The 18,697-nt window shown below is 41.1% G+C and overlaps 1 non-coding gene across 1 annotated transcript; it reads left to right on the top strand.

Moving 5' to 3' along the window:
• The first annotated feature begins 12,986 nt into the window (after positions 1-12,986).
• Positions 12,987-13,093, top strand: LOC130044643 (U6 spliceosomal RNA). The gene has a single exon (XR_008795478.1). It is a non-coding gene; the product is annotated as a U6 spliceosomal RNA (small nuclear RNA).
• The last annotated feature ends 5,604 nt before the right edge of the window (positions 13,094-18,697 follow it).

Raw genomic sequence — 18,697 nt, 5'->3', positions numbered from 1 at the left:
ACATTTATGGGTCATGTGCACCCTAGTATTTAGAGTGTACTACTTAGTGGTAAATAATTTTCTATTTGCAATCTCTTGATCAAGCTTCCTCCTCCTTTCCCTACAAAGGCTTTGAAGCTTCTCTGTGACCTTACCAACTATCCGCATCTGCTAGATAATTCAGTTTTGATTATATATTGGACATTTAGACACAATTACTTTACTTTGTTTTTTTTTCTTTTTTTTTTCTTTTTATTTATTTATTTATTGAATCACTGTGGGAAAGGTTACAAAGCTTTCAGGTTTATGTCTCAGTCATGCAAATATCAAACACATTTCCCTTTACCAATACTTATTTTTTACCCTGAAGAACCCCAATAAAACCCCACCCCCCACCCCTCCCCGTCCCTGTGAGGCAGATGAATTCTAGTTAACACTCTATCTGCTTTGATTAGATTCATTGTTTCAATAAAAGATTCACCACTATTATTTAGAGTTTCCCCCCCCCCCCAAATCAGACATGCTGAAAAAGCATATAGACACAATTACTTTACTTTGGCAGTAATTTTTTCATTTATATCTTTGTTGTATTGAGACTGGAAAGGTAGAAGATACGCCACTTGTCTTGTATGAGACTGATCAGATTTAATCTCTGCCATCACATATGGTCCCTCAAGGACTCCCAGGAGCCACTCTTAAGGACTGACCCAAGAACAGCTTCTAAGCAACACAGGTTTGGGATCCACGATGAAACAAACAAAGAATAAATTTTCTTTCTTACAAAATGGTCTATTTGGCAGAGAATTGCTGAAAAATATCTCTCACCTAATATCTAAACAAATTCAGAAAAGAAATGAAAATTCCACTAGTATAAACCTAAAGAAGGCATCTAGGAAATTGGCAGTGCTCTAACAGTTAGCAAATCCTGTTATCATTACTGTTATTTTGAGTGAAGTCTTTCTAAATTCTTTCCACTTCAATTCATTTTTGCTTACCAGATGACAACAGTCTCTGCTTCTAATCTTATTCCTTACCGTGTCTGTCTAGAGGACATACAGATCCTTTTAACACCCTGCACAAAATCATCTACAAAATCCAAATTTATTCTTTCTTTAGGATCTTTGTACTACTTGTTGGTGGTCTGGGATGCTCTTTGTTCTGTGTAGATTGGCATATGACTGACTCTACGTGATATTGCAGGTTCTAGCCAGAATGTGACCAACCTTCTGAAAGAAAACTTCTTTGACCACTATCAACCCTGCCCTTCCATTCTTGCCATTTTCCACTTTAACACAAGTAGTACCCACCTGATGAATTTATCTAGAATCTACCATATGCCAAGCAATACTAGAACCATGTAAGTTACATCACCAAATAAAACAGAAAAAAAACAGACTTTCAAAAAATTACATTATAGTGAGAATACTTATAATTATTTGAAATAAATGTGTCATTCAGTTCATTGTCCCCTTCCTCAGATCAAAGATAAATTGAAAGCAATATTTTTAAATTTTGTGTTCATCTCTTAGGGCTATATGCAAGCACAAATTCTTTAAGACTTGATGGCCAATAAATAGGATTTAATTAGTAAATTGTGTTGCAGTTTTTAGCATTCTAACTCAGCCCTATTCAGCTGTAAAGTGAGTCTATATATGAAAACTCAAAATAAAATAATCATAGAAGAAAAATTTAACAAGCCTCTCCTTAAATCATTGGTATTCCCTAATTACAAATATAGCCACTTACAAAAGCAATTTTAAAAGACATTTGAATTTAATATCTAAAGAAAATTTATTCTACAATTAAGAACACTTGAAAGCAAAAGCTAATAAGATGTTGTGAAGTCTGGGGTTGTGAAGGCCACTTAAAGAAAATATTTTTTATGGACCTACAACTCTTCAGGGCCAGGTCTGGCTGGAGTGGCTCTCAGAAGCACTTATTCTTACCCTGAAGTCAGGCAATAATACGTCTTTATCTAGGAGAGTATCAAAGGGGTGTTTCTGTTACCCTGAATTTGATGGAAAGTTAATACAGATTGAAGATAAATCATCTAAAAATTATTTTCTCTTCAATTTTCAATCTGTTTAGTAGAAATTGCCCACACAATGTCTGTTAATTCATCTCCCATGCTATTTTGAGTATTTGATGCCATCCTCAAAGCTATGTATAAAAACTTTGGAGAAATTTTACCAATTTTTTTCAAGTTTTATTATATAAATGTTTACCTCTATCTATTCTAAAACCATTTTTACAAATAAGTTTAATGTGTTAATCAATGAGGCCATAAATAAATATATATTTATTAGCACCATATTTCAAACATAAGAATGTAGATCTCTCATAATAATCCCAAAGGTAAATGATCTGTAACTCAAAAATGTACACCTAACTCCAGTATGCTTCCATTTTCACATGGTATCTTTCTTGTATGTATTTCCAAACTTCACTCTTATAAAGACACCAGGCATTGCTTTAAAGTCCATCCCAATTCAGTAGAAACATAGTTAACTTGATAGAATAGTAAAGAACTCTTTCAAACTTCGGTAACATTCTCAATCTCTTACTGACCTAAGTTTTGCATAAACATTATTCAACACAATTCTCCATGTAAGCTTAACAACTATATTCAAATATAATAGTGCAAATGTACATAGAGGTAGAATCCAAAATCCTATCAAGATACATAGCACAACCATAACTCCAGAAGGTTTCTTTATAAACCTTTCTCATCGACCCTTCTTTATTTCCCAGAAGCAACTACTATACTTGTTTTTCTACCAATAATTTGTTCTGCCTATTTTAGAATATCATAGTTTTATATTTAAACTGTTCATCTTATAGAAAGTAGAGTTAGATATAACCAAATTAATCTATCCAATTTAATTAGCACTTAATTTTGTCAAGATTTGTTTCCCAGATTGATAACAAAGTTCTGTTATCATGTACATACACTTTTATTATATATTTTTAGAAATTAAGAATTGATTTTTCAGAAGTATAAAATGTCCTTTACATTTATATTGCTCTTTATATTGAATCCACTTTTTATAATATTAATATAATCGCTCATGTCTACTAAAAAGAATGTAATTTTTTTATACATTTCTTCTAATTCCTTTTTATTCATTATTTTTGTGATTTTAGATATTAAAATGTTGTGATACATTTTAACTGATGTATGATTAAAACAAAAAATAATTTGCCTCAGAAGTATAGCACAGGTCCTTCACATCCAACTGAGGCCACAAGTTGCCCCCCACAAGCGGCTCTCCGGCACGGCCATGGCGCCAGAGGCACAAGGACTTAATTCAAAGCCTGGCAGCTTACAGGTAGAAATGTGAATGGACCATGCGTTAAACTACAGCACCAAGCCCCCCTCCGGGAGGGAAAGGGTGTTTGTCTCTTTCACCTCCCCCCATCCCGGCAACATGGTGGCTGCCACCTCAGAGCTTATTGGGAAGCCAGGTGTGAGCTGGCGGTGACAGGGCAACTGCAGCCTCATGGGAAGGGGGGCAAAACAGGCTCATCCTTCATGCCCGACCAAGGCCACGAGTTGCCCCCCACGAGTGGCTCTCCAGCATGGCCATGGCACCAGACACACAGAAACCAATCTCATAATTATTTGGCTCTTGGCAGAAGTCCTTCCAGACTTAATTAGTAAAATATCAGAAATCCAAAATCACGCGGCTGCAAATGTTTTCTACTGCTGGTTATGAAAACCACATCATATGGTTTTCATAAACAGTAACAAAAAACAAATTATTTCACAATGCCTTTTCAGCAGTTCTGATTGTTGGGAGGGGGTGGGGAATTCAACAATAATGGTGCATCTCTTGTTGAAATAATGAATGTAATTAAAATAGAGAGAGAGTTAAGTAGAAATCATCAGCCTCACAGACATCGGGAGGGGTAGGAGGGGGTATATTAGGGTTCTTGGTGGTGAAAAATAATTACTGGTGAAGGGAGGGGTGTTTGATCATTGTATGACTGAGACTTAAACTTGAAAGCTTTGTAACTTTTCTCACAGTGATTCAATAAATAAATTTTAAAAAGAAAGTTTGTAAGCCTGTAAAAAATAAAGTATAGCACAAATATTTTATATTTGCATATCTTGTGAAGTGAGTCCTACAAGAGTAGCTAAAATTTGTCACCATACACACTTTCTTCTTATGATAAAAATTCTCAAACAGGCAAAACAGTATTATTAACTATAGTCACCATGATGTACATTGTATCTCTATGACATTTTATAAAAGAATTATTATTCTGTCATTCCATGCTTATAATTATAACTTCACTTACCCCCAGTATTATACTCTATGTTAGAAATGTCTAATTGTAGCTGTATGGTTATAAGCCCAAGAGGAGGAGCTATGATTTTTGTTCTAATTTTTTTAAATTTTTCCTTTCTTGTGCTGGGATAGATTTTATTGTTGCTTCTCTTTTGATTTGGGGCCACACTAGTGTGCTCAAGGCCATTTACACTCTAGTTCAAGGGACCCTATAGTGCTGGTGAACAAACCCAAGGCTCCCACAAGCCAAGCATGGCTCCAAACTCCTTGAGCTACCTCCTTAATCAATAATATTTTTTAAACCTAAAGAAACAAACATTTGTTTATATTTACTCTGATAGTTGCCATCTTGTGGGTTTTCTAGTTACCTCCTGAAGATACACTTTCAGCTGAAATAATTTCCCTTCAGTCTGAGCAATTTCCTTAAGCAATGATTTGAGTGAAGTTTGCTGCCAAAAAATTCTCTTGGTTTTATCTTATCTAAAAATTTATTTCACATCTTCTTGAAGGAGAGTAGCACTGTATGAAAAAAGTCTTTTATTTCTTTTAGCACTTTAGAATGTGGCCCCGTGGTTCTCTGGTTTCCATAGTTTCTGATGAATTATTCAAATTGCTACTCTAGCACAAAATGTCTCATTTTCCTCTGCTTTCAAGGCTTTTTAGTCTATCCTTGGTTTTCAACAGTTTGACTATGATTTATCTAGGTATGGTTTTCTCGTAATTTGCTTGCGAATGTGAGGTACACTGAGCTGCATGAATATGTAAATTTACACATCTAAATTTGCCAAATTTTTTACCGTAGTTTCTTTGGCCACAAAAAAAAAATGTAACTGCTATTGTATATTGTAGCACTGTAGCACTGTCCTCCCATTGTTCATCGATTTGCTCGAGCGGACACCAGTATGGTCTCCATTGTGAGACTTATGGTTTTGGCAAATTGAATACATCATAGGGAGCTTGCCAGTCTTTGCTGTGCAGGCTGAATACTCTTGGTAGCTTGCCGGGCTCTCTGAGAGGAATGGAGGAATTGAACCCAGGTCGGCCGCATGCAAGGCAAATGCCCTACCCACTATGCTATCACTCCTGTCCATTGTATATTGTATTCCAAATAATGAGAAATCTTTGAATTTGACTGTCTGTATTCTTTTATTTTAATGTAGGAGTACTGCTATTTATTTAGGCATTGATTAAGCTGATTGAGTTGGGGATGAACTCCACATTACTTTTCTTTTAAATTTTTTTAATTGGATATCTGTGAGATAGACCATTACAAAGCTATTCATAATTGGGTTTCAGTCATACAATGATCCAGCACCCATCCCTCCACCAGTGTTCATTTCCCACAACCAATATCCCCCATTTCCCCACCACCATCCCCCAACTTCAACTCCCTACCCCCAGCCTCCCTCTATGTGAGACTTTCCTCCTTGCTCTCTCTCTCTCTCTCTCTCTCTCTCTCTCTCTCTCTCTCTCTCTCTCCTTCTCTCTCTCCTTTTTCCTTATATTTTCCATTATGGTTTGCAATACAGGTGCTAAGAGGTCATGGTGTATGTTCAGGATATTCGGTACTTTAATTGGGATGGTAAGGCTCATGTAACTTTTCAGTTGAGTAGCAGCTTTGGGGTATGGATGTGACTGCCACAGTTTCTGGAAGTGCAGGGAGGTGGAGAAAGGTAGCCAATTCCAGACCCCAAGAAAATCTGGAGATTTCAGTCACAAAACCCGCATGCCCAAATTTTCAGCAGACTATACCTTGGTGAGGTTCGTACTGAGACGATGGAGTAAGATCAGGAATTGTTGCTTATTTTGGATTGTGGAAGCAAACATCAGCCAGAGACTCTGTTTGGGCAAACCCCAGGTCAACCTGCCCCCTTCCAATTTACCCTGGTCTGTTCAGTCATATGCGTGTCTGAGCTTGACTGTGGCTTTTGATCTCTTTGGAGATTTATGTATGGGTCTCTGAAACAAGGCCGGTAGTAGAGCTTACAGGGTGATGCTGGAGTTGGTTCATGGGGTGACCGCCAGTGCTTCCATATGTACTGGGAAGTGGGGGGGGCGGGGAAGCAACCCACCCCAACTCTGAGAAAGCCTAGAGATTTCAGTCACATACCAGAATTTTCAACAGATTATATCTTGGTGAGATCTGTCCTGAGACTGTATAGTCAGACCAGTGGTATGGCAGCAATTTTGGATTGTGGAAGCAAGTGGCTGCCGGAGGCTCTGCTTGGGCGAGCACAGGACAATGCCCACCCCCCACCCCCCGCTCCTATTTATCCCAGTCTGTTCAGACCCATATGCAGGTCTGAAATTAACTGTGGCTTTTGATCTCTTTTGCGATTTATCTATGGGTCTCTGAAATAAGGCCAATAAAAAAGCTTGTATAGCTGAATCGGAGGTGGTTTGCAGGTATGGCTCTCACATACCTAAATTTTGGCCATTTAGTTTCTTGGTAAACTTGGTCCCAAGATTTTGGGGTCTGGCCAAAGACATAGCAGCAATTTTGGAGTGTCAGGAATCCTGAAGGCACCATCAGGCTGCTGATGTACTAGTCCTGCAGGTACAGGTGACTGTCTATATTCTGTCTTCATCATAGTTCCTGATATGTGGGTTTAGATACTACATCTGAAACTTTAATATCTGCTCTTTAATATCAAATTTCAAAGAATATTATCATAAATTTTACTGCAATTCTTCACTGTTCTCAGTAGTGGGGTTTTTTGCGTTTTGGGGGGGGATGTCACACCCAGTGATACACAGGGGTTACTTCTGGCTCTGCATTCAGGAATTACTCCTGGCAGTGCTCGGGGGACCATATGGGATGCTGGGAGTCAAACCCGGGTTGGCCGGCCGCATGCAAGACAAAAGCCCTACGCACTGTGCTATTGCTCCAGCCCCCGTGATTTCATTTTAATTTGTTTTCATACTATTGTTTCCTACATTGAGTATAAAGGGGGAAATTGAGACATTTGATTTTACTCATTTCCTGAAATATCCCTTTGAGAAATGTTTTACAAGAAAACAAAGTATAAAAATATCTAAAGTGAACATGAATCTATATAAAACTAAAATCATGTTTATAAGTGTTTGCACAAAATAGAATCTAGAAAGAATAATTCTAGTGTTTTATTTAAAAGCATATTTCTGAAAAAGTTTTCAGATACTCAGTCCTGGCTGAGACCTTCAGGAAAACCTTGGGAGTGGGGATGGGCCAAGTTCCCACTTAACAATGTCCTGGAAGCCCCATTCACACCCCAACAGCTGCCTCCATGATTCTGGCCAGACTCTATCACCTAAGCACCACAGAGATGTGAATCTGCTAAAAATTTCAGGCACACCTGGTTTGGGGGGCTGGAAACTCTGGGCCTTCTCAGGATGGGTACCCTCTCCCCGCTTCCCTGTACTTTCAGAAGCCCAGCAACCACACCCACTGTCTCAACTCCCACCCCCATAGAAGTTCATCTACTGGTCTTGTTTCAAAGACTCATAAATAAATCTCAAAAGAGATTAACAAGCCACAAAAATTTCTTGAATATCCTGTCTTGGCTGAAACCTCTAGTATAATCTCAGGAGGGTGTCGGGCCAAGTCCTAGCCCTACCAAAGACTCAGCAGCTACATCTACAACCCAACAGCCACCCCCCATGCCTTTGACTGGATTACCCAGTTAATAGTCTGGGTTTTCTGGAGTGTGTGGCCGCGTTCATGGCTGAGCAACATCTCCAAACTCAAAAACTCAAACTCAGTCCTGGCTGAGACCTTCAAAAAACTGACATTGCGGTAGGGATACACCAGATTGAATGGAATAGTAACATAGAAGCCCACTAATTTCAATTAACAGAAACATCAGCACATGGCTTAACTTGAAACAACTTAGTAAACCCTCAGAAAATGACTAAATGTCCCCATGGTGAGATACAAGAATTTTCACCAATTTTCTTTTATTGGAGTATTTTTGATTATTTTGTTAGCCACTTAGTAGTAACAAGCAACATAAAATAAATTATCGTGGACCTGTGCAGGCTTAAGGAGTGGTTGGAAAAATGGAGACAATGGTAGACGGAAGGTAACAGAGTTGGTGGGATTGGTTTTGGAATACTGAATGTCTATAATAAATCATCACGAACAACTTTGTCAACCATGGTGCTTAAAGTAAGTGGGAAAAATAAATAAAAATAATGAAAAATCAAAATTAAAAGTATATCGTTATTTAGCTATTAGCCAAAGAGACAAACTGTGTCCAAAGCATAGAAGAACAAAGCTTTTCCTTTGTAGCTTGTTGGTCCTGTCTATTTATTTATTTCCTTGTGTGTGTGAAATTTCCATAGTAAAACAATTTAGACCTAAGAAGTTCTTTATCCTAAAAGGGCAGCAAGTATTTTCTTTCCTGCTCAATAAGCCCTGACTGCATGAATTTGTCTAAGCTCAGAAATTGAAAAAGGTAGGAAGGTGAATGAAACACACTGGCTCAGACTGGGAGTACAGCTTGAACAATGTTCATCATCAAGGAAATGAGGTTTGAATTACTGAGAACACTGAAAATCTTACTAGTTGCTTTCAAATTTTCCAAGATACTGAGCAATTGCTATATTCCCTGTATTCTGCCACAGCATCCCAATTTCCATAGAAGAGAAATAAGGGTGAGTGCATTTCTGAAAGCTTCTAAGTCTTCTTGTAACACACTCTATGCACTTGTCCTATGATGAGTTATCTGTAAAGGAGACTCAAAATGTCTTTTGGTTCTCCAAAACCCGTGCAAGCATTTAGACCAAACAAAACACTGAATTCCAGAGATTTTTCCCATCAGGGTTCTTAAAGAGTTGGTCTAAAGCTTCTTTTAGCACTGCCAACAATGACCCCTGAGCACAGAGCTGAGTAACCCCTGAATACTGTCAGGTGTGAGCCTAAATAAATAGTTTCTTTTTGACTTGAAACATGATGCCTTTCACCCACTCTTGAATAGAATAGTTTCTTGGTACAAATCCAAGTTCTGTTACTTACAGGGAAAATTATATGACAAGTTCTCTGGCCTCTATATCCTAGTTTTTATCTACAAAAAATCAGAAACAGAATCTAGGGAGATAGGTCAGAGTCAGTACCCTATGCTTGCCAATGTCCAAGTTCAATCTCTAGCACCTGCATGGCTCCCTAAGCACTGCCAAATAAGTCATTTGTGACTTTCAAGTTCCTCCAAGGTGATGATGTGAACACAGAGCACCTCTGGGCCTGAGCAGAACCTCACATTGAGCCATCGGGCAGCCCAGTTGCAGAATATTGTTGGGAATGGTCTCTAGATGCCCTGAGTACTATCTGGAAAACTGCTTCCCCCCCACACACACACTAATTAGAAACAGTAACCACTTGACATGTTTATAGTTAGGATAAAAGCATAAGTTGGCATAATTTCTGGCACAGAATAGCAATAATGGTTTATGGCTATTAGGATTAAGTTTGGACAGTCTCCTTTACGGAGAAAATAACATCTAAATAATAATCTAAGTCTTAGATACAAATAGATGTACATAAGTTGCAAATTTCTGGAATAGGATTTGTGGGATGGCTTTGTTATCAGTTAGTCAACTCTTAACTTCTGCTTCATGTGTAGTGAAAGGGAATGTAGCAAGTGATTGGTGGTTGGTATATTATATGTTCCCCACTGGGAGATAGCAGAGTCTTGCTGATGGTCAAAACGAAGTTTGACATCCAGTGCTCCAACAGTTATTACAGGCGCCAAAATGCACTGCTGCTTAAAATCACTCCAGGCAGCTTTTAGTTTTCTCACCAAATGTCTAATAGATTTGGGAACCACATCTCCCAGACAGGCCAAATTGTGATATTTTATTCTACTGTCCATATGAGTATGTTCCACAATGCCAGGTTATAAAACAAAAAATAGGGACATCATACTGATAGCCTTATATTATAGGGAAAGAAAATGATAATTTATAAAGTACTGAATGAATTATTTAGCATAATTTATTGTGCCAGTGCTTATTACATGGGTTATCTCATTTCCTCGTCATAAAAATATTGAGAAGCACAAATTTTCCTCCATACTGTAAAGAAGAGGCAACTGATGTTGAAAATGTTTCTGTTCACTGTCCCACAGATGGTTAGAGTAGGGCAGAGATTCAAACCTAAATTTAGTGGCGGCCACTTTTTTTCATTCTATCTGCATGCACACAGAAGGACATATCTGGTTTTGGACATATCCCTAATCATATCTGGAGCAACTTGTGAAAACAGAAAATCAAAAAAGAATTCTATTTACTTCCTTGGTTTGGTAGGTTAAAGTCATCACAGTATTGAGTGATCAAGTCACATTCTATGGCTATTTTTCTCAATGAATCAGCTATCTTTCCATATTATACAATTGTAAATCTTTAGTGATCAGTTTGATATTAATAATCCTAAAGTATAATAACAAAAACACATCAATTGAACCATTTGAAAAATAATGTGATTATCCAGATCTTCTAGAAATGCAATTGTGGAAACAGTGCCACAAAGTTAATGATTAACAGTGTCTTTGCTTACCAGCAATATTTTTTTCTCTCATTGAAGCATAATTTCTAGACAAAGACACCAGGATTCTGGCTCCCATATAGAGAACTGAGTCTCCATCCAAGTTCCATGGCAACTCTGTAAATAACAATATGTCCCACAGACCAGATTCCTAGCCTGAAGGCACCATTATATCACATTTCCGAGTCCTTTACACCGACTAATGTCCATAGACTCAAAGTTTGGAGAGAAGTCCTTTGGAATCAGTAAGAACTGGCCTTGCTAAACTACTACTTCAAAAAAGCAAGCAAGTCAGTATAACTATATTTCTAGGCAGCCAAGAAATCTCCATTAGTCTATAACTTTTAAAAAGTACTAAAACAAAAAGGACCAAATTGCCACATTCAAAGATTCAGTAGGAAGAGATTCTAAGAGAGTCAGAACTCTGAGCGAATTCTGCAACTTAATTAGCCTCACTCACACTTAGATGACATCTCTGGAGAAGGCATAATAATTACCAGTGAATGTGGTTGCCTTCAAAGTTTATTATTTATATGCAAAAATGCATTAGCTTAGTCTAGAACAGAGTTATATAAAATGTTAAAAACGTTAAAGAGGAGAATGAATTCTGCCTTTGTCAACTTCCAAGTTTCTAGTGAATACATACCCTTAGGAAATCCAAATAAGAGTACACAGGCTTTCGTTGATTTTGCAAGTTCCACACTTAGACAACCATGCACTACTTCCAGTTCTGTCCTGTAAGTCTGTTGGGTTGCATTCATCCAGATAGCATAGATTTGTAAAGTACTTCACATATTACAATTATAACTTGGGCATTAGTGTCACCTGTCCTCTATACACCTCAGACAACCTTATTGTATTCTGACACTGGTTGGCTATCTTAATATACCTAAAACCAGAGAAATAGCTCAATGGGCTGAGAACATGTTTTGCATATGGGAGGGCAAGTTCAATCCTCAGCACAGCATGCCTGCCCCAACATTACCAGGAGCCATCTTGAGCACCAAGCTGTGAGTAGTCCCAAGTACCACCAGGTGAGGTTCCAATAGGTCCCCCAATACATTGTTATATAAGATTTATTCTACACTAATCAGGTCAGTTTACAAAAATTATTTCTTTATCCCACAATATTTTATATAAGAAACCCAGACATATTTTTTTTTTAATTTTAATTTAGTTTTATTTTATTTATTTATTTTTATTTTTTAATTTTTATTAGTGAAACACCATGAGGTACAGTTGTAGACTTAAAATTTTTTGTGCTTGGGTAAGAAACCCAGAAATATTTTAAACAGTCTGCTCTTAGTTCATTTTTGAAGCTTACAGAATGTATAGGAAGGACATGAAATCCATTTATTATTTATCCTCTTGAAATTGTATTTTTGAGGGAGTTAGAAGAATTATCAATGCCATTTTCTTCTTCTCTCAGTATTATTAAAGCAGGAAATAATGGAAGAAATTTTTTTATTAAAATATGAACATCTTCTCAAATAATGAACCAAAGGATTGAGTTTCTTATCTTTGGGGAATTTGTCCAACCACCACAAATGGATATGGAAGGAAAATACCAATATTAGAGATTCATTATGTCTTTTTATCCAAACCTCCTTCTAACTCAAAATTTCTCTTTACGTGAGATTTAGGTCTTCCAAAGCCAACTTGTTTAAAACCAGAATATTAAACATTGATCAAATATACCTTTTGTTAGTTGTTTCCAAGAGGTTGATGGTATACAACAGAGGTATGCCCACAAGTATTTAAATTCATATCTGAGCTTTGAATAAGTTTTTTGGTCCATCACCTACCTTTCAGTGTATATCTAATTTCTGAAGTCTATATTATATTTCATAATACTTTTGGATAGCACCCCAGGATATTCCATTGTGTAAAACTGAAATGATATCTTCTAAATAATTTAGAAATTCTCCCTATATTCTTCCAACAATAAAAAAATTCCAAAGATTCAAGTTTCAAATTCTAATAGCTCCTTTGCATTTCATTGTCAAATTGTCTTCAATCTTATGTTTACTTCAACAAACTTTTCTCTTTGGATTACCTTGGAGTCCTCTCTACTTCCTATTCTCCTCCAGAGTTATCTAGTTAACAGGAATTTTCTGTTGGAAACCAAAACTTTTATCTTTTTTTCTTATCCAACTTATGTATTAAAGAAGACTAATGTTTAAAGTACTACTCTGGTGCTCACTTCGGCAGCACATATACTAAAATTGGAATGATAAAGAGAAGATCAGCATGGCCCCTGCGCAAAGATGACACGCAAATTCGTGAAGCGTTCCATATTCTTGGACATTTTTTCCAAACTGTGCAGCCACATAAGCGGCCACACATTTCCTTATATGCAAAGTGATCAATGGAAAGTAAATCATCCAACATTTCTCCCTGAAAATCAGGCTTGACTCTTTTGCAAACCACAACACCCAAAAGGAGAGAGAGGACAAAGGGGAATTCCCTGCCATAGAGGCAGGGTGGGATGGGGGGGATGGGGAGTGGGAGGGACACTGGGATCCGTGGTGGTGGGAAATGGGCACTGGTGGAGGGATGGGTATTTGATCATTGTATATTTGAAACTCTGGCAGAGTCTGGCAAACTCCCCGTGTCGTACCCAATATGCCAAATACCAGTAACAATGATGGGTCTCATTCTTCTAAAGAGCCTTGAATATAATCTCAGGGCTAGGATGAAGGAGACGTTACTGGGGCCCACTCAAGGCAATCGACGATTAACAGGATGATTTGTGATTTTCTTTTTTTGTGATAATTGAAACCCAAGCACAAAATTTGTAAGTCTACAACTGTACCTCATGGTGTCTCACTAATAAAAATTTTAAAAGAAATAAATAAAGTACTACTCTGACCATTTCCCTCTCAAATACACTAAGTGCCATCTAGGTGTATACAAAACAAATTTTGCTGACCTGGGTTATCATTTATTTTTTTTTTATTTATTTATTGAATCACCGTGGGAAAGGTTACAAAGCTTTCAGGTTTAGGTCTCAGTCATGCAAATATCAAACACATTTCCCTTTACCAATACTTTTTTTTTACCATGAAGAACCCCAATAAAACCCCACCCCCCCCCTCCCCGTCCCTGTGAGGCAGATGAATTCTAGTTAACACTCTATCTGCTTTGATTAGATTCATTGTTTCAATAAAAGATTCGCCACTATTATTTAGAGTTTACCCCCCCCAAATCAGACATGCTGAAAAAGCATTGTGAAGTGATTTGCTTTCTACAGCTGGGTTCAAGAATTAAATGTTGGTTTTGGATTTCTGCTATTTTACCTATTGACCCTGGAAGTATTTATACCGAAAGTCAGATAGTTAAGAAATTGGTTTCTGTGCTCTGGAGTCGTGGCCGTGCTGGAGAGCCGCTAGTGGGGGGCAACTGGTGGCCTCGGTAGGGCGTGAAGGGCGGACCGAAACGTCCCCTTCCCATGAGGTTTTAGTCGCCCCCACTCCCCCGGCTCATACCTGCTGTCCACAAGGCTCCCATGCGGCCACCATCTTTCTTTCCAGAGAGGAGAAGGCGACTGGGGCAACACCCTTTCCCCTCCGGTCAGACATGATGGCCTGGATTAACGCATAGTCCTTTCACTTTTCTGCTCCAAGCTGCCGGGTTCTGCATTAAGTCCCTGTGCTTCTAGGGCTGTGGCCGTGCTGGAGAGTCGTTCGCGGGGGGCAACTGGTGACCTCGGTAGGGCGTGAAGGACGGACCGGAACGTCCCCCTTCCCATGAGGTTTTAGTCGCCCCCACACCCCCGGCTCATACCTGCTGTCCACAAGGCTCCCATGTGGCCGCCACCTTTCTTTCCAGAGGGAGGAGGGCGGAAGGGACCAACACCCTTTCCCCTCTGGCAGACATGATGGCCTGGATTAACGCATAGTCCTTTCACTTTTCTGCTCCAAGCTGCTGGGTTCTGCATTAAGTCCTTGTGCTTCTGGGGCTGTGGCCGTGCTGGAGAGCTGCTCGTGGGGGGCAACTGGTGACCTCGGTAGGGCGTGAAGGGCGGACCAGAACGCCCCCCTTCCCATGAGGTTTTAGTCGCCCCCACACCCCCGGCTCATACCTGCTGTCCACAAGGCTCCCATGCGGCCGCCATCCTTCTTTCCAGAGAAGAGAGGCAACACCCTTTCCCCTCTGGCAGACTTGATGGCCTGGATTAACGCATAGTCCTTTCACTTTTCTGCTCCAAGCTGCTGGGTTCTGCATTAAGTCCTTGTGCTTCTGGGGCTGTGGCCATGCTGGAGAGCCGCTCGTGGGGGGAAATTGGTGACCTCGGTAGGGCGTGAAGGACAGACCGGAACGCCCCCCTTCCCATGAGGTTTTAGTCGCCCCCGCTCCCCTGGCTCATGCCTGCTGTCCACAAGGCTCCCATGTGGCCGCCATCTTTCTTTCCAGAGAGGAGAGGGCGAATGGGGCAACACCCTTTCCCCTCCAGCAGATATGATGGCCTGGATTAACGCATAGTCCGTTCACTTTTCTGCTCCAAGCTGTTGGGTTCTGCATTAAATCCTTGTGTTTCTGGGGCTGTGGCCGTGCTGGAGAGCCGCTCGTGGGGGGGCAACTGGTGGCCTCGGTAGGGCGTGAAGGACGGACCGGAACGCCCCCCTTCCCATGAGGTTTTAGTCGCCCCCACACCCCCGGCTCATACCTGCTGTCCACAAGGCTCCCATGTGGCCGCCACCTTTCTTTCCAGAGGGAGGAGGGCGGAAGGGACCAACACCCTTTCCCCTCTGGCAGACATGATGGCCTGGATTAACGCATAGTCCTTTCACTTTTCTGCTCCAAGCTGTTGGGTTCTGCATTAAGTCCTTGTGCTTCTGGGGCTGTGGCCGTGCTGGAGAGCCACTCGTGGGGGGCAACTGGTGGCCTCGGTAGGGCGTGAAGGACGGACCGGAACGCCCCCCTTCCCATAAGGTTTTAGTCGCCCCCACACCCCCGGCTCATACCTGCTGTCCACAAGGCTCCCATGTGGCCGCCACCTTTCTTTCCAGAGGGAGGAGGGCGGAAGGGACCAACACCCTTTCCCCTCTGGCAGACATGATGGCCTGGATTAACGCATAGTCCTTTCACTTTTCTGCTCCAAGCTGTTGGGTTCTGCATTAAGTCATTGTGCTTCTGGGGCTGTGGCCGTGCTGGAGAGCTGCTCGTGGGGGGCAACTGGTGGCCTCGGTAGGGCGTGAAGGACGGACCGGAACGCCCCCCTTCCCATGAGGTTTTAGTCGCCCCCACACCCCCGGCTCATACCTGCTGTCCACAAGGCTCCCATGTGGCTGCCACCTTTCTTTCCAGAGGGAGGAGGGCAGAAGGGACCAACACCCTTTCCCCTCTGGCAGACTTGATGGCTGGGTTAACACATAGCCCGTTCACTTTTCTGCTCCAAGCTGCTGGGTTATGCATTAAGTCCTTGTGTTTCTGGGGCTGTGGCCGTGCTCAAAGCTTATCTATGATTTTCAGAGAGAAATGTTAGGTGGTTTACTTCCCATGGATCACTTTGTATATAGAGAGATGTCTCGCGGCCGCTTTCACAGCCACGCGGTTTTGAGGAAAAGTCCTAGGGCCCGCATACTCGAGCTGTGCTTGTAGAGGTTTCTGGTCACCAGGGTTCTATCTGGGGGAGGCGGGATGCGGTACCTACCCCATCTCGGACTTCCCGATGATCTCGGCTCTTTTTGGAAACTGTTTTTTTTTTTTCCTTCGGGATCTGTGGATCCCGCCCTCCATGTTGTTCTTCTCTTCGGCTGAATGCTGTCAAGATGGCCTGGGTTATCATTTAAACCTGACTACAGTCAGATAACAAACGACAACTGAATATTCCCATACTCAATTCTTACCACTCATACCTCAAATTCTTCCCATATCTTTTGCATTCCCTTGGAAACTGGGTGCTTCTTGGCTCAGGTTTCTAACTCAGATGCATTCTTCCAGATCTAGTTTTTTAAATTTTTTTGGTGAAACACCATGAGGTAAAGTTGTAGACTTACAAGGTTTTGTGCTTGGGTTTTAGTTATACAATGATTGAGTACCCATCCCTCCACCAGTGCCCATTCTCTACCACCAATGAACCCAGTGTCCCTCTGACACCCATCACCCCCATCCCATCCTGCCTCTGTGGCAGGGCATTCCCTTTTGTTCTCTCTCTCCTTTTGTTTGCTGAGGTTTGCAAAAGAGGCATTGAGTGGCAATCATGTTCAGTCTATAGTCTACTTTTAGGATGCATCTCCCAACTTGGGAGGAACCTCCCAACACCCTTTACTTGGTGTTCCCGTCTCTATCTGAGATACCTCTGCCCCTAGCATGCGTGACTGGACTTCAAGCCATGGAGTGAACCTCCTGGTACTTATCTTGACTCTTTTTGGATGTTAGTCTCCTATTTTGTTACTTTATATTCCCCAGATGAATGCAATCTTTCTATGTCTGTCCCTCTCTTTCTGACTCATGTCACTTAGCATGATACTTTTCATGTAGTACCACTTGTATGTAAATTTCATGACTTCATCTTTTTTAACAGTTGCATAGTACTCCATTGTGTATATGTATCAAGTTTCTTTAACCAATCATCTGTTCTCGGGCACTCAGGTTTTTTCCAGATTCTGGCTATTGTGAACAGTGCAGCAATAAACATAGAAGTGCGGATGTCATTTCGACTATATTTTTTTGCCTCTCCAGGATATATTCCCAGGAGTGGAATTGCTGGGTCAAATGGGAGCTCAATTTCTAATTTTTTGAGAACCGTCCATACTGTTTTCCAAAAGGACTGAATCAGCTGCAGAAGCTTCTTAAAACAGTCCCACTTGTTTATCTCTGTTTCCACTTGGTTGATCAGTGGAGTGCCTCAATATCATCAAGGGTTTTGCCAACCTTGTCTTCAATGTTGTGTAAACTCAAAAAAGACAGCAGGGTCAGTGATGGTCTATCTCTCCTGCCGTCCACGTACAGTAGTCTCACGCCACTTCCCCCACCCCAGAGAGATCGATGGTGATGGGCAGGCGAAGGAAGGAAATGAGGGCCAGGCTGGTTGGTCTTAGTTGCAGTTTATTACAATCGTCTCTTCATCCACTCCTGTCTCTCTCCTCTGCCTCCCCCTCCCCCAGGCTGCTTTATTCTCCTTCTTGATCCCCCTTCATCCTCCATCTGACTCTGGAATCTGGATACTGATCCCCCAGCCCACTCTTATAGTCTTGTTAAATCCCAAAGCATGAGGGGTTGGGGTAACAATTACACATAGGTGTGGTCACAATCAATAGGGGTAAAGTTCTTTCACTCAGGGAAAGCAGCTTCTAGGACTGAAACTCTCTCAGCAGAATGATGCACACTAGAACAGAATTCTCTGGGTGTGTTTCTCCTCTCCTTGTCCAACAAACATGTAAGCATACATAATATAAATTGGGGTGGAGAGGGAAACTCAATCCACCCTCCTCCAAGGGGCCCTGGTCAGGACAGCCAGGCACGGAGGCAGGAGACTCTGCCTTGGAGGAGGGTGGGTTGAGTTTCCCTCCCCACCCCGAGCAGAGCCCCGGCTGCTGAAGACCTCTGGTTCCAGCCACAGCCATGCTTAAGATCACTCTCCACACGTTCAGGTGAGCCTCACGCGTGAAGGAACCGGCAGAGGAACCCAGGAGTGCGGGACCCGGGGCATAGATCTCCAAGCCTGCTCGGATTGGGACTGGGGCCTCCTCCACCCATAACCCCCAACTTCCCCCAGCGCTGTGTGAGACCCAGAGACTATAAAATCCTGCTCCCAGAAGCAAAACATCTTATTATCTAGTTCTTACTCTGGAGAACCTGGCAGGCTACCAAAAGTATCCTCCCCACACAGCAGAGTCTGACAAACTCCCTGTGGCATATTCAATATGCCAAAAACCAGTAACAATGATGGGTCTCATTC

This window comes from Sorex fumeus, unplaced genomic scaffold, assembly GCF_029834395.1.
Source record: "Sorex fumeus unplaced genomic scaffold, SorFum_2.1 ptg000122l, whole genome shotgun sequence".
Lineage (NCBI taxonomy): Eukaryota > Metazoa > Chordata > Mammalia > Eulipotyphla > Soricidae > Sorex > Sorex fumeus.
This window is presented reverse-complemented; position numbering and strand designations above follow the sequence as displayed.